Consider the following 17,592-nt stretch of genomic DNA (forward strand, 5'->3'; position numbering starts at 1 on the left):
GCAGAAAGCCTGGTCTCTGCCTTTTTATTAGAGTACAACCTGCCACTGAATCCATCAGATCATGTTGCAGCTTTATTTATAAAAATGTTTCCCAACAATGAAATCGTTAAAAAATACTCAAGTGCAAGGACAAAAGCGGCTGCCGTTTAGGAGAAAAGGATATGAAAAATAATCTTCAGTTATTGATTACATTAAAACAGTTCCATTCTGCCTCTGTATGGATGGAAATAATAATACTAATACAAAACTATTATATTTTTTTAATGCAGCATATTCAGAAATGAGTATAGTTTAATTTCTGTCACCACTTTAAGAGATTTGACAGGTTTTAATACATAGCACAACTAATTATTAAAACTTTAAAAGAAAATGAAATTCTCCTGGATTACTGCTTAGCACTTAGTGCGACAATACATAAAGAAAGGTAGAAAGAACACATTGTTGATATTTATTAATATCTTGAAAAGATTTCTAAAAAGGTGTGTGTGTGATTAGGCAAAGCCTCAAGGGCTATCTGCCTAAGGGGAGGGATGCCTTCGTGGAGGACTTTCTAAGGGAAGCTGGCTCGTATACACGTTAGACATGGAGAAAACCACGAAAACGCCCTTGCAGCCAGCCCGTTCGCGGGATTCAAACCTCAGACCGAACTACCAGTGTTCAGCGACTTTACCGCTTGGCCGCTGGTGGGCCTCTAAAAAGAAGGAAAAAAATTGAAGCAATTGCAACAGCTGCATAATACTGAAATAAGAAAAAAAAATAATCTGAAATATGTTTGTATATGCTGGTTATTTTAGAGAAAGTTTTATCTAGAACCCTCAAACAATGGAACCCATGTTTGACATTTTTAAGAAAGAAAGAAATGCGTAAAGGGAGACGTATTCGGTACTTCCACTGGTAAAAATGAACTTGTTTCTGCACATATGAGCAAGTAAATTGGGAGTTCTCAAAATAAAAGTATAAAATATAAGCGTAAAGCTCTAAACAAAGCTTCGATTTGTCCCATAACAAAACAAAGTCCCCCCCCTGAAAAAAAAAGAGTGCTAGCTAATGGATACACTTTCCGATTATTGCAAGTTTATTTCGTGAAGAAAAATCTCCTCAAATAATAGCAAACAATTGCTATTATTCGATGTTCTTAACATAGTTCTAGTGTGCAGAATTCTATTAATTTATGTTTTGCTAGTGATCTTGATAAAGTAGTATTATTTAATGATTATAGTATTTTTCTATTAAAAGGTACAAATAATGTTTTTTTTTTTTTTTTTTTTTTTTACATTTAAGTATTTTAAAATTATTTGCATTTAAGATTTAGTAACTGAACTTTCAAGTATTAATTAGTTATTATTTAAAGTTTATTCATTATTAAAAAAATAGATTTTTTCTATATATTTTAATTATTTTTAAAAATCTCTTTGTCGTTGAGAAAATTCTACTGATTTTTTGAGTGTCAGATGTTGGCAAATATGTCAAAGCTGTTGCTTCCTACTCAGGATTTTGTCAGTTCAAGAAAAGTACAAAATGAAGTAAAATTAGGCAAAGCATATAAGATTTAAGAGTTGCTAAATACATACTTATATGTTTGCATCAGAATCGCATTATAAATAGTTAAATAACCTGAATTATACATTGTAAAGTTAATTTTATTCAATTTGTCATTCTCTTAAAACTGTTGTGTGGGGCAGTGTGAAGACCTGGTTTTTGTACGAAACTCTTCTGTTTTTTCAGATTGCAAGGTTGGTAGCTGTGATAACTAATTATGTTTTTACTGTGTTTAAAAGCATTTTGGTAAATGAAACTTTTCTTTCTAACTTGAGTTTTCATCAGCATCAAATGAAATTGGCAAAAAACACATAAAAGTAAAATAAATATTTAGAGGAATTGATCAGATTTTAAGCTTGATAGCTATATTATAACTAGTTTACTAATTTGAGTGATGTTTTAAGACAGATTTGTCAATTTGGAGACCTTTTGAAGTTGCCTGACAGTTTGCACCTGAAAACTTCCCGGTTTTTCATGTCTGAATATTGATAGCCATGATATAATTCATTAGTTTACTTACTGATTTATTAGGTTAGGTTAAAATAACAATCCAAATAATGATTATTGGAGAAATTAAACAACAAAAATCAGCACAATGTTTGTAAATTTTGCAGGACTAGTTTCAATGGTTTTAAATACAGAACCACCTTCTTTACCTCTCTTAAGTGCAAATGACCGAGATAGAATATAGTGATAAGATAAGAATGACTGGAAAGAAATCTGTGGATGAAATAAGAAAACTAAAACAATTTCCTTAAAACCTACTTTTACCATTGCAATTGCATTGGAAATAATCTATTGTTAATGCAATCATTGGCAAGGGTGGGAGTTAATGTTGGATGTATATTTAATATTTGCATTTCTTCTTTCTTTGCCTTATTTATTTTCGCACTGTTAAATTTATATTATGATTTTTACAATAATCTTGTTACTGGCAACATGCTTTATTTTACTATTGAGTTTGTGTGAATGGCAACAGTTGTTCATATTTAGAATATCAATAAAGTTTTTATACAAAGCTGATGCTTTTTAGTTCAAGGCAACTATATGGTAGTTTAATCAGAAGAGAAGTAAATTGTAATTTATTTTATCATTTTAAAGAGACTGGCTTTTATTACCTTATATAATCTGATTTGAAGATTGTGTATTGTATTTTAATGTTTAACACTTGTGTTAAACATTAAAATACCTTGTTTTAATATGACTCCATCCTCTGGATTTGGAACATTTCGTCTATGTTCCTGTTCTATTTATTAATAATTTGCTTTGAATACATCAAATCAGATCATACTACCTCGCGTTTGGCATGTTATAATCATCTCTGGTTTTGTGCCAGTAATCTGACTCACTCTTACTTAATTCAACCAGCCAACTAGGATTGTTTAATTGAGAAACTAATATAGCTGCATTGAAAGTAGAGATTTCGCAGATCGATTAAACTAAATTTAACGATCGTTCAATTTTAAAATGAAGTTTTAAAGTAAAGCATTTTTAAAATACAGAATTTATAAGAAATTATGACATTTCTGAGATGTGCTGCAGTAATATACTGGTGGACATTTGCCAAGGACGGATAACAGTAGCAGCAATGGCAGCCACAAAATGGAAGGCAAGAAAACGTGGAAATTTGCATAATTTCAGAATACAGTAAGACGTATTGTGAGTTTGCAAATTTTGGATTGCTGAAGTTGTTCATCATGTGATAGCACTGATAAGAGATTTGACGTGTATTGACGTTGCTGATTAGAAGGGAAAAAGCCCAGAGTATGCCTACTCGTCACCTTACTCTTTTCAAAGAAACTGTTCCTTTAGTTAAGACTGCCAAATATTTGGTTATTACTTTTAATTCTAAATTAAAATGGAATTATCATATTCACAAAATTAAAAATAAAGCAAACAGGGTTATCAATAGTCTAATTCTCCTTGTTAGAAAACGCTCAAGTATGGATCATAGGAAAAAACGCCTCATTTACACCTCCATCATCAGACCATTTTTAGTTTATGATTCACCTGCATGGACTTCTGCTACAAAAAATGATCTCCTGAAATTACAAAAAATTCAAAATCATTTCCTACTCATTATCACTAATGCACATTACTACGTTAGAAATGTCACATTTCATGAAGATCTCAGACTTGACACTATTGAAATCTAACTTAACAAGACAAACACAAAATTCTTCAACAAAGCACTAGGATGTGAATACTTAAATTCATTTAATCTCTTCAGCTATAAAATACTTGAAGAGAACTATGATCTTAGGCCATTTACTGCAAACCACAAAAAGTAGTTCTATCATTTAGTCATCTTTCACATTTTCTTCCATTATTGTTTTTGCATTTGTTTTGTCTTTCATCGTACTTATTATGCATTGTATTCACTTACAATTTGCAGAAATTTTCTCACTTTAAACCACTGCCAGTAAAATTTTTACTACATTTATTGACTTGCTTACTTCACACGCGCTCCAGCCCTTCTTTTATTTGCGATGTTGGGTTATTTATGATCCTGTCCCCTTTGCCTCCATTCATTGCTACTTCCTTTCAGGTCATACTTATAATGATTGCATTTATGTTGTGTGCCTTTATGGTAATATATGTCAACGATCCGAACACATCGGAATATAATGATTCGATGTGTCTTTAAAAAGCCAAATTTAACGGAGAAGAATCAGTTGACAAACTTCAAATTTTCAGTATATCTTCCCGATAGCACTTTTTTTTACGCATGGCCGTATTATTGGCAAGATTGAAAAAGAGCGAAAAATAACAGATGTTGCTAGGGAGTTTGATGTCAGCCGCAGTATTGTTTCATGGCTTTGGAACACATTTCAAACAGATGGAACGTGCAGCAAACTCCACGGAAGAGGTTGTGTTCCCAGTATGACGTCTGCAGAAGATAGGTGCATAGTGATATTGACAAAAAGGAACCGACACAGCAAAGCTACTGCGGTAGCAAATCAGTTACTTGCTGTCCAGAGTCATGTTTGTTTCGGGATCATCCAAGCGTTGACTCTACTGAAAAGACTGAGCAGCGAATTCTCATTATGTCTACAGAGCTCCTCACTTTTAGCTTGTTAAATGAAATGTTGAGGAACCTGGTGAACTGAACGACGCGGCACGCAATGGACTGGAAGTTGATCTGTCAGCACTATCCTTATCTTCAGGACAGATGTTTTTATTTTATTCAGCTTATAATTCCTTACTAAATGTAGTATTTAATCTCGATGTACTCCGTCTTTGATATGATTTAAATCAAATTCCTCGTCATTATAAATATCACGAATACACATCAAATAGTTTTCTGGTTGCAATTTTCTAATTTCGACTATGCGTAATGTATGCTAATTTTGACTACGCGTAATGTATACGACTATGCGTAATGTATGCTTTTATGCATGCACGCATTGAAAGAAATGTTTAATAAAGTAAATAAATAAATAAATATTAAGCCTTTTTTTTTGTAAATTTTGATACCCTTTAGATCATAATTGCTCTTTATTTCATAAATTGCAGTTTCATATTTTTAATTTTATAATTTCTGCGTGCCATCTTACCAGATTTAAACTGATGATCTAGAATCCAGAAAAACCGATAATCTGGAATCGCCAAAGTCCCGACGAGTTCGGATTAAAGACTTTTGACTGTATCAAGTATGAAAATACTAGCTTGAAATTATCCTGAAAAAAGAAAATTTATGGGATCTTATCGCAGATTACACACCAAAAGAAATGTTGAACGGACAAAACAAGATGAACAAGCACAAGCTACCATAAGTTTACTTGTAGAAACCATACACATAAGAAGTAACACGACAGCTAAAAAGATATGGAATGAATTAAAATTCATGAAAGAAAAAATCTTTCTAGTAAACTTTACCTTCTCAGAAAGCTGTATATGTTAAAAGCAGAAAACGAATACAAGCTCGAAGAACACGTCAGCAAAATGCTCGAAATCGAACTGCGAGGAACTGGTGAAGAAATAAAGGACAATCACAGTGCAGCTCTCTTACTAAGCGGCTTACTAAAAAGCTACGAAAATCTTATTACAGTTTTAGAAGCACGCCCAGAAGAAGAACTACGGAACTACGAATACTTAAAAACGAAACTCATCGACAAATGCCGTAAGAAGAAAAGAAGGTGCGCAAACAGAAGAAACAACTACCTTCAAAACGAATTTTAACACAAAATTCAAGCATTTCAATCAACGAAGACACAATTATTGCAAAAAATTAGGACACTTAGAAAAGGAATGTAGATTCTTTAATAATCGCAAAGAAAACGTCGAAAACTAAAGTAACTCATTTTTCAACAATGAAAAGCAAGTGAATAAAGGAGATTATGGAAATAAACAAAGAACGAAAGTTGCTGTAAACGAGGATACACACGAAGATAAAAACAGAAATAAGAATCATGAGAAGACAGAATTACACGTTCGAAGTCACCAGAGAAAGAAAATTTCAAAAACTCTTAACTAGTCAGTTGACTCAGGAGCTACTTGCCACATGACCGATAACATGAACAGTTTCACTAAATTAGATAGAAGCAAAACTGAGTAAATAACAGTTGCTAACGGCACTCGGATGAAGTCTGAAGGTATCGGAGAAGGATACTTATACTGTACAGACAACGAAGATAACGAAGTAGAAGTAAGACTCGTGGATGTTCTATACGTTCCTGACCTAGAAGGAGGTTTGATATCCATATGAAAAATTACAAAGAAAGGGTTTACAGTTAAATTTGAAGGAGATATTTGCAGAATGAAGAAGAAAAATAAAACCACAGGAATTGTTAAAGCAGAAAGAAATTTATATACCGTAATTGAATCTTAAAGAAGGGAAGCCAAAATTACAGTTGCAGAAAGAAGTGAAAATAGCATAGATCTTTGGCATAGAAGACTTACACAGAAATTGTGAAGCAATCAAGAGGCTAAAGAATGATGACCTAGCAACCGGAATAAAGATTGACGGAGAAGCCAAAAAGGAAAAAGAATGCGAATGCTATATCAGAAGCAAAATGTCTGAATTGCCATATCCCAAGCAATACAACAATAGAGAAAAGTCAGTTCTGGACTATTACATTTAGATATTTATGGACCAATCAGTACAACATCAGTAGGAGGAAAGAAATACTTCTTAACATTCGTTGACGATCATTCGAGATGCACAACGATCTATCTACTAGCTACAAAAGATGAAGTTATCGCCAAATTAAAACAATTTGTAACCTTGACGAAGAACAAATCTGGAAAAAGCCAAAAGTGTTAAGAACAGACAATGGAGGAGAATATACAAACAAAGAGATTGAAGAATATCTAAAAGAAGAGGGAATCGAACATCAAACCTCTGTAGCACATTCACCGCAACAGTAGAGCAGAAAGAAAAAAATGGATACTTAATGGAAATGACAAGATGCCTTCTACTCGATTCAGGACTCAAAAGAGAATTTTGGGGTGAAGCTGTGATGACAATCTACGTCTATCTACAAAACAGACTACCATCAAGATCAATTGGAAAAACACTGTACGTGCTCTGGAATAATAAAAAGTCGAACTTAAACCGCATCAGAGTTTTCTGCAGCACAGCTTATTGCCTAGTTCCAAAGCAGAAAAGAAGCAAACTAGATGAAAGAGCAGAAAAAGAAAATCTTGTTGGATATAGTGACCGTACTAAAAGATATAGCCACATGCAAACAACAACATGTCACATGCAAACAACGTCGTGATCAGAAGAAGGGTAATATTTGATGAAAACAAAAAGGAAGAAATGCCTCGTCAATTAAACGATCAGAATGAGAAAATATAATGGCCTTTTAAAGAAAATAAATCAAGAGGACCATGTCCAAATGCTATAACAGAGGAAGGAATTGAATCAGAAGAAATTCCCCTATTACCGAGAAGATCCTAGAGAACGACTAAGGGAATCCCACCAAACAGATTCTTGTACATGGCTAAGAATGAAGATGTCAAAGTTCCTCAAGAGTGGCAAGAACTGAAAACCTTTCCAACCAAAGGAAAGGAACCGTGGTTAAAATCTACGAAAGAAGAAATGGAAGCACTGAAGAGAAACAAAACATGGTAACTAGTCCATCTTCCAAAAGGAAAGAAAGCAATTGGAAAGAAATGGACATTTAAAACAAAATCCGACGCTTCAGGAAATGTTATCAGATATAAAGCTCGTTTAGTAGCTAAACGATATTGCCAAAAATTTGGGCATGACTACGACTAAACATTCACACCAGTTGTAAAGTATAATCCACAATAATCACCACAATAATGACTATCTTGGTAGTAGCAGATGCACGTTCACTTTGATGTAAAAACAGCTTTTCTATAAGGAGATCTGAAAGAAGATATATATATGAAGGAACCAGAAAGTTACATCTCTGCTTCAGAAGCAAACAAAGTCTGTAAATTAAAGTATCCACGGACTAAAACGGGCAACTAGAAACTGGAAACACAAGACAGCTGAAATCATGTGCAGACAAGGATACATTCAAGGAAAGGCTGATCCATGTTCCTTCACATTAATCTAGAACAATGGAAGAACTTATATAATCGTTTATGTTGATGACATATTAGTCGCAAGCGACAAGCGTGAATCAATTCAAGAAATTGAAGGCATTCTCAAAGGATATTTCAACATTCGAAATCTTGGAGAAGTATCTACATATCTAGGAATCGAAAGAGAAAAAGATGGACGCTTTAAACTTCATCAAGCTAACAAGATTAGGAGTATGATCGAAAAATTCGACGGAGAATCAGCAAAGAAACTAAGCTATACACTCATGACTATGAATTTTATGAAGAACCAAAGCAACCAAGATGATGTTTTTCCCGATAATCGGAAATACAGGGAAGCAGTGGGAGCACTTGTATATTTAGCAACAGTAAAATCAAGACCCAACAAAGCGAATTCTTTTGGAATACTTAGCAGAAAAGTAGAAAAATTCATCAATATCGGACTTGAACGGTATTATTAAATCATACATATACAATTAATGACAAATACATTAAAAATCTAATGGTGCGCTAGTCATCAAAGCTTACAATGACGTTGATTGGGCTGGAGCTACCTCTGACAGAAAATCCACATTTGGATATATATTTCAAATAGGAAACAGTACAGTATCATGGACAAGCAAGAAACGAAATTGTGTCTCCTTATCTTCGACAGAAGCGGAATACATCGCTCTAGCTGCTAGCTGTAACCTTGCAGAAGCTACAATGGATGAGGCAACTGATGGAAATTTTAGGCTTCGCTCAACAGGAAGCTAACATCGTATTCGAGGACAATATATCGTGCATAAATCTTTCCAGAAAAGAAAGAGCGAGCAGTTACACCGAACACATCGATGTGAAATATCACTACGTATGTGATCTGCAAAATCAAGGAATTGCTAAATTACAACACTGCAACAGCAAAATGATGTATGCAGACATGTTCACAGCCCAGACAACAGTAGGAATTTTTGTTCAAAGGATTTGGTCTTGCTCCGGACGGAACATCTCATCGAGTGGGAGATTGTGGAGCAATTGATAACAACAGGGATGAAGCGTTACACTCCGATGTTAACTTCCCCCTCACCACCACTAACTGGAATTGGACTTGATCCAAAAAGAAGGAGAAAAATTTTCTCCTTACATGACTCATTCTCGCGTTATACAGTGTGCCCAATAATGACTGTGTTCTCTACATTCTCAGCACGGATTACTTTTTTTTTTTAATTAAGGTAAGTACTTTAATTCTGTTTCATTTATCTGCTCGTCTTGAATTAGCGAAGTTGCAATAGTAAACAAATGAACCACGCATACCTTCAATACTTTAAAGTATCAACTTCTTCCGCAACTGCTGAATCCCTGTCATCAATTTGGTGTTGGACGGCAAAAACCCTTCCTTAGATTCTTTGTTCCACAACAGAAACTCTCTCTTCTATTTGTTCTTTGACAGAAGAAACTCTAATCGATTTGTTGTTCCACGGCCGAAACTCTCTCTTTTATTTGTTCTTTGACAGAAGAAACGTTTTCTTCAATTTGTCCAACTTTATTTTCAACCTTGTCTATTCTGCTTTCAATAGCCTCAAATTTATTTCTATCATGCAGGTAATTTCTCTTTTCATCTCTTTTTGTCCTGCTTCAATTTTCCTGATCAGCATCCATCTTTGCTTTAACAGATATTTGGCCAGCTTCCATCACTGCTTTAACAGTTCTCGTTTCCGCTTTAACAGAATCTTTCATATCTTCTTTAAATGCAGCAAAGGCTGCCATGAATTGCCTTAACTTTCATCGCTCTTGTGATTGGCATTCAATATCCCACGCCTGACACCTAAAAGTGTTGCATGCGTACGGATTCGTAATGAATTGTATGCCCAAATCGATAAAAAGTTAATAAAATTTATTCCTATCACAAGAAATAAAACAAAATGATGAAATTTCCCCAGAGATATTCGTACAATATCACAATATTTCACAGCAGTTATATTTAGAACTACTAAAACGTTAAATAAAACTCAAGTAAAGAAAGCCAATCCGATCTCACCGTGAATTCGCTACAATCAAAGACAAAAACTAAGTAAACAACTAATAAACAACTGAACTAAAATGTTTTGATCCAGCTTTTATAAGCTTTTTAATCATGCACGAGAACATTCTGGTATTTTCTCAATTTTTCTGGGTAGCAAAACAATACAATTACGACATCTCTATTTATTAAATGCGTGTGCTCCTGTATTTTTCCGCGCAGCTTTCTCATAAAATTTGTCACGCGTAGCATTGCACGGGGAAAAGAAACAATTTAATTACAATTCTGCTAAAATAGCAAACTAAATACAAAAAACAGTAAGAATATGTATATATCTCAGCTGCAAAACACGCCCTGGTAGCTATGAAGTGACGTCGCGGAAGGCGTCTGATCCTTCCATGTTTAGATTCTTTTGTTTTTAATAATGAATAATAATTAAATTTCAGAGACTAACAAAAGTAAGCATATAAATAAATGGTCGTTTATTCATTTGCTGTCAAGATTAATAGTTTAATAGGTATTATTTTTAAGAAATATTCACGAAATTTTCTACCAAATGTTTTATGATATTTTATAGTTGTTTTTATGTAATAATCATTTTTCAGGATTTGCTGAAAAATAAATTTACAATTTAAAAAAAGAGCAATTCTTTATTAATTTAAATAAATCTTTACAGCTTGATTATTCTTACTTTCACTAAATACTAAATAGAATTCTTTAATAAATATTACTAAAAATGTGTTAAATAAATTTACTGTTCATGTCATTGATCCCAAATTTTTGCAGGCTTAATTTTGGAAATGTGAAAGAAAAGGAAAGGAGAGAGAGGAAAATATTCCGAAGTATTAAAAAAAAATTATTGACGGGAAATAACATTATTTAGCAAATTAAAAGACATACAAATTATTTATTATTATCTTATTATAATATAATTATATATTAATCACTATTACATATTTTAATCTTAAGAATAATTTGAATGAGCAATTTATTATACATTCAATGCCTTAAAACAATAATTATTTCAGGGCTTTAAAAAATATGCAAATGTATTTTTATTTAATTTCAGTTAGTATCTAATAAAATGAATAGCAGATCAAAAGCGGGGAAAAATTAAAATCACAAAGCTTTGTAAATAAAATAAACTATAATTTTACTTCAGCATAACAGCAAGCAAATTATTTTCTTATATGTATGTTATCAGTAGCAATAATTGTAACAATATTTATAACATTTAATAATATTTGCATTATTATTTATACATGATATCCCACTCGAAAGCAGCCCCGGAAAAAGTGTAATAAAAACCTTATAACAGGAGAAAAGGAAACCAAATTTTTATGTGGCATTAACTTTATTTTTGAGAAATGAAAGTGCAGTACAAAAGGTGCTCGAAGTGATCTTCCCCCGCCTGCACACACAGTTCAACACGGCATGCATATTCGCGTATGTTGCTGCCAGAGTATTGGGCGTCACTGCGTGGATTTCACGGCGGATGCTGTGATGTAACTCGTCGATAATGCATTGTTTATGCTTACATTCATTATGTTTAAGCCGACCTCATAGAAAAAAGTCAAGAGGAGTCAAGTCTGGAAAAATGATTCCACCGCAATCATACTCGCTTCAGACGTGTGGCATGTTGCCCCATCTTGCTGGTACTAGCCAAGTGTCAGCTTCTCATCATCCAACTTGTTCACAAATTCATGAAACAGTGCTTGGTATACACTTCACTGGTTATAGTTGTATTAAAAAAATTGGCCCGAAAATGCGTGTTGTGGGTAATGCACAGAATACGCTCATCTTCCGTGAATGAAGGTGTTCCTCGACGACTGCATGCTGGCCCATAAACTTGGGTTTTGTTAGTTCACGCATCCTGACAAGTGGAACCACCCTTCATCTCTATATCACGTGTACTCTGGCAGCAACATATACGAAGATGCAGCTCCGTATTGAACTGTGTATACAGGTGAGGAGGCCACTTCCAACACTCTTGTAATATACTTTCATTTCTTAAACATAAAAACACAGCATGTACAAATTTGGTTTCATTTCCTCTTGTTATAAAATTTTTATCATGAAAAACACATTTACGAATTAAAGCAATTTATATTATGATTCATAAAAGCACTAAATCAATAAATTTGCCAAATCAAAATCTCAGCATAACTGTTCCGGTTTTGAACAGACATACAAGGTGTGACACACACACACAAAAAAAGAGACTAGTCCAATAATAAAGCATTGTACGTACAGAATCAGTTCTCCATGACATTATCACCTTCAAAGTAGTTCCCTTCAGCATTCACACACTTCTGCATTCGGTGCTGCCATTGCTGGGAAAAGTTCTGGAAAGAGGTTTTTGGAAGGCCCTTCAGGAGATTTTCCATTTTTGCCTGAACCTCTTCAGCTGAGGTAAAATGGTCTCCCCTTTAAGCAAGATTTAACTTTAGGGAATAAAAAGAAGTCGCACGGAGCCAAATCAGGTGAATAAGGAGGATGCCCCATCACAGTAATGTTTTTGCTGGTCAGAAACTGCTTGATAGGGCTGTGTGAGCGGGTGCATTGTCCTGGTGCAACAGCCATCCATCACTCCACAACTGTGGCCTTTATTTTCCTAATTTTTTCATGAAGTCTTTCCAGTACTTATGTAGTAGTATTGATTAACAGTTTGACCACTGAGAACCCATTCAATCATGATGAACGTGCTCGCGCCCAAGCACGTTGATCATCTTCGGCATTCAGCCACTCGAAAAACTAATATTCTTTAAATGGTTGTCTCTATTCCGGTCCTAATTTAAATTACTGTTCTTAGAGATATTAATATGATTTCGTGCACATAATATAGCATTTATTGCTGACATTGAACAAATTTCTCTGTCACCTGAAGATATGGATACTGTGAGATTTTTAGGGGCAAATAAGCTTACAGATGTAGCTGGAAAACCCAATACGAAAATGTTTAGGAGGACTTGCATTTTCTTTGCCGCTACATTCGACCAATTTTTTGCTTGCTGCAACTATTAAACACCATATAAATATCTTTAAAGGAACAAATCAGAAAGCAATTAAGCTAATGAACGAATGTTTTTACGTAGACAATTTGATAGGTGACAATGAAGACGAAAACGAAGCTAAACTCGTATATGAAGGCCTTAAAAAGATACTGAAAGCTACCAGTTTCAACATGCGAAAGTGGAAGACAAATTGTGTGAATTTGCATGAAGTTTTCGACAAACGTGAAAATGATGAAATCCAGGAAATTTTACAACAGAAGGTATTGGGATATAAATAGAATTACGAAGAAGTTCGTGTGAGATAGAATCACTAATCAAGTCTAACTATTCAAGCTCAAGAGAAAACAAAGCTAATCACAAAGAGAAATACTTTTAAAACCATTGGAGAACTTAACACGATTGTGCTGGATGTATAAGTCCATTCACTTTTAGGGAAAAAGTTCTAATGCAGGAAATTTGGCAACTCGCTAGAGATTGGGATGGTCAATTACCATCGGCCTTGAAAACAAAATGAGAAAATTGTCAGTCAACTGTCAGCGATTCAGAATGTAAACATTCCGCGACAATACTTCCGAAAGACTAGTAAGACTGAATTGAGAGATGTTCGAATGCATTGCTTCACCGACACAAGTCAAAGTGTATGGAGGTGTGATATATTTACAACACGTCACAAAGCACAGTAAAATAGAAAGCATTTTTGCAATTTCCAGAGCCAGAGTAGCTCCACTGAAGAAGCTATCTCTTCCGAGACTGGAGCTGATGGAATCACTCATCGGAGCAAGATTAGGCTCAAGTGTCAAAGAACAGGTAGAGAAGAAGTTCCAGTTGAATGTACCCTTTTGGACTGATTCCTCTTACATTGGGTCTAGGTCAATTTGAATAAATGCAGACTATTACTACAACATGGAGTAATGGAAATACTAAAAAAAACATCACCTGAATCTTGAAATTACTGTCCTGGAGATGAAAATCTAGCTCACATGCTGATCAGAGGAACGAAGACAAAATCCATGAAAGGAATAACGTTAACTGAACTAATGATATGGCATGGACCTAAGTGATTATTACAGAGTATCAATTCCTGACCTTAACTCTCAAAATTACTAAAGAAGTTCGAAGATAAAGAAAACCATGAACTTCAAAACGAAGCTTTGGTAAACCCGAGAGTCACAGGTGAAAATTCCGGTGAGAAAAAATTCCTCAGAAAGTTTTCATCATTTGGGAAAATTATTAGAATTTCTGCGTGGTGTTTAAGGTTTGTGAACAATAGTAGACTCAATCCACCATTAAGATATGAAAGTTGCTAGAGTTTTTTTTTTTTTTTAATTGCTGAATGCTGTAAAGGTGCTAGTCAAATGTTTACAGCATTCTGAGTTTCAATCTGAAATTAGGTGCCTGCTGTAGAAACGATCACTTACAAGTAATAGTAAGGTTTTATCTTTAAATATATTTCTTGACAGAAATGAACTTTTACGAGTTGGTGGGAAGTTAAGTCTCTCCAATCTGTAAGGTTTATTTATGTTAATTAACCATTTATTTTATGTTTCAATCTATACTGTCATTTCTCTCTTTCCGTTTACCTGCTAGAATGTAAATTAGCTCGCATGTATTTAAGTGAGGATTTGAGATTGTTTAGTCAGCCATTTCTGCTTAGTTGCTAGATGTTATTCTAAGATAAGCGTTCTTGTCTACGGCGTTGCTTTATTCTTGCCAATAGTACTATCACATCTGTGTTGGCTTAAGAGCCAATCTGGTCGTTTAAATATCTGAACGTAGCCTTTGGCTAATAAGTATTTAGATTTAGTTTTAATTTAAAATCGTACTTTTTGAGGCCTATCAACGGCCAAGTGGTAAAATCGCTGAACACTATTATTTTTGAACACCGGTTTGAAATCTGGCGGACGGGCTGGCTGCATGGGCGTTTTTGTGGTTTACATCATTTGTAATGTGTATGCGAAGAAGTTCCTTTAGAAAGTCCTACACGAATGCATCCATCCCCTTTGGCAGATGGCCCTAGTGTGTTTTGCCGTAATTTCAGCAAACCGAACCAATCCACATTTTGAGTTCACTTCGTAAATGCTGGTTGATCTGTAAGCAGTAAGGTGTGCCTTCTGTTCAACTTTAGTTTTAAATAAAAATGTCTTTTACACCCTTCTTAAGTTCTGTTTCATATGAGACATAGCGTAAGTCGTTTGCACATCTATTGGAAAATTTTACACAAGCTGCTGTTAGTTACAGGCACAATCCCTACAAAACTCTGCAAAACTTTCAGAAGTTCAGAAACATCTTCTTTCACCGAAAAGACATCATTTCATTAAATTACTCACAGATTATTATCACAAAAAATGTCTTTATTCGGGTGTTCAAACAACACTTTTTCTTATTAAACAATTATACTGAAATACCCTCCGGACAACTGAACTATGAAATAGGACGTTGTATAAATAAATGCACGACTTACTTTTAGATGAGAATCCAAACTATAAACCAAATAGTGAGAGATTTACCTAGAGATATGGTAACAATTAGATCATTAAAAAAATAGGACTAGACTTTGCAGGACCAGTTATTACCAAAACTAATTTGAAAAGATCTACAGTTACTTTAAAATCGTATATCGCAATATATATATATATATTTTCTAGTGCAAAGGCATTTAGAAATGGGATCGGATTTGTATTCGGAAGCATTCCTAACATATCAACTTAGAGCAAATTTCCGGAACCGTTGAAGTATGGAATATCTCAACCATTTGCAGACCCTTTCAAATGGAATCAACCGAACTCCAACCTCAAAGTAAGACAACTGCTTTTGCTAAAAGATAAAAACAAGACAGTCTATGAAGTGGATACTAGCTTGCATTTTGGAGATCCTTCCTGGTGCGGATGGAGTAGTACGAGTCGTGGACGTCAGAGTATCAGCTGGAATCTTTCATCGAGCCGTCTTCAATATCAGTCCACTCCCATTCCCAAATGATGTTAGACAACCATCCAACGGGAGCCAGGATATTCCGGTTTGAACAGACACTTTTCTGTGCCTCTGAATGGCAACGCTATAGTTGGTACAAGTGCATTGATTTAGAGAACGCTAAGTGGCAACAGTGTGAACTCTGGAACTTGTTTTCGATTTGTTTGATGCAGCTTGAATGCTGCTGATGAGATGTTAAATAGCTTCTAGATTAGATTAATTTGTTTTGGTGTCCTAATAAATTCCAATTTATACTAGACTGAATATTGATTTATTTAGAAATACTATTGAGTCTTACGTGGGAGACAGTCAGTGGCCAGACACACACGTTAAGACTTCAGTTTCAGCAGCATTCTCTGAAACGATATCGATATTATCTGGAATTTCTATAAATGGTGAACCGTCAATTTTTTCTAAAGGTTCGAACCTTTATCTACTACTCAGACATCAACATTTGTAACTGAATTTTTCCAAATTTATTGGGTAAATGAAGAACTGATTTAATTCTCAATTTTCTTTCCTATTTAAGAATATCCTATACAGACACAAGATAGGAACCTCCTGTATGAAGAAAACCTGGATTCTAGATTATCTGTTTGAAATTTGCCTTAAGTATATATTTCGTGCCTCTGAGCACAAGACTTTTAATTATAAGAACCATTGTGGATGTTGTGCGAGTTAAAGCAAAGAAAGTTTCTTCGCTTAAGCAACCACATCTGAGTTTTTGATCTTTTTTTTTTCCCCATTCCTTTAAACAATTTGAGAATGTTTGTTTCCATGAAAGTTAATCTTTCGTCACGTATTGATTGAAATCGTTGACAGTTGGGATTTCGGAGTCTAAATCCTTTCTTTGGGTGTTACGTTTAAAAAAGATTCTGTATCTTCCATTCACAGCACATTCAGTGCGTATTCGAGAAGTCCAAGTTCGAGTACCGGTGAGGACACTATATATTTTCACGTCCCCGAGCCAAAATAACCTAATGACTCTACAATTCTTTTAATTTACTATGCCGTATACAAATTTGAATAACAATACTTCGTTTGTTGGTAAATAATCGTACCGAATGGTGTCATCCTTTCGAAATTATTTCTCACACACTACGCTGCGATCACTTGGAATAAAAGCTTTCCTTGGAAATTTTTAATCTTTTATTCCCGTTTTAGTGTATCTTTTAGAAACTTGAATAGCAATATATATTCGTTGGTGCCTTCGTAATTGGTTTGCGGGCTGGAACGCAACATCGTGCAGGCATGTTTAAGACTTATTTTAGCTCTACAAAGAAGTGATCGCTATACTTAGTAACAAATGCTAAACAAACAAGAAAACTATTAATTTGAACTTAAAAGTGAAAATAATTTTAAATACTTAAATTTCGCAATCAAAAACACATAAAAAAATACAGTACAACTTAAATGAACAGCACACAAACTAACCTAGGAATTCTTCGCTTGCAGTGTCCATATTGCAGAGTGAAGTGCAATAGTTCAGACGCCTTTTGTAACATCGAATCACATGACTGAGCAGCTGACCAGGTAATCTAAAGTCCTGAAGGT

This window comes from Stegodyphus dumicola, chromosome X2 (assembly GCF_044657685.1).
Source record: "Stegodyphus dumicola isolate Sdum_Otavi_A_Nest chromosome X2, ASM4465768v1".
In the NCBI taxonomy this organism is placed as follows: domain Eukaryota; kingdom Metazoa; phylum Arthropoda; class Arachnida; order Araneae; family Eresidae; genus Stegodyphus; species Stegodyphus dumicola.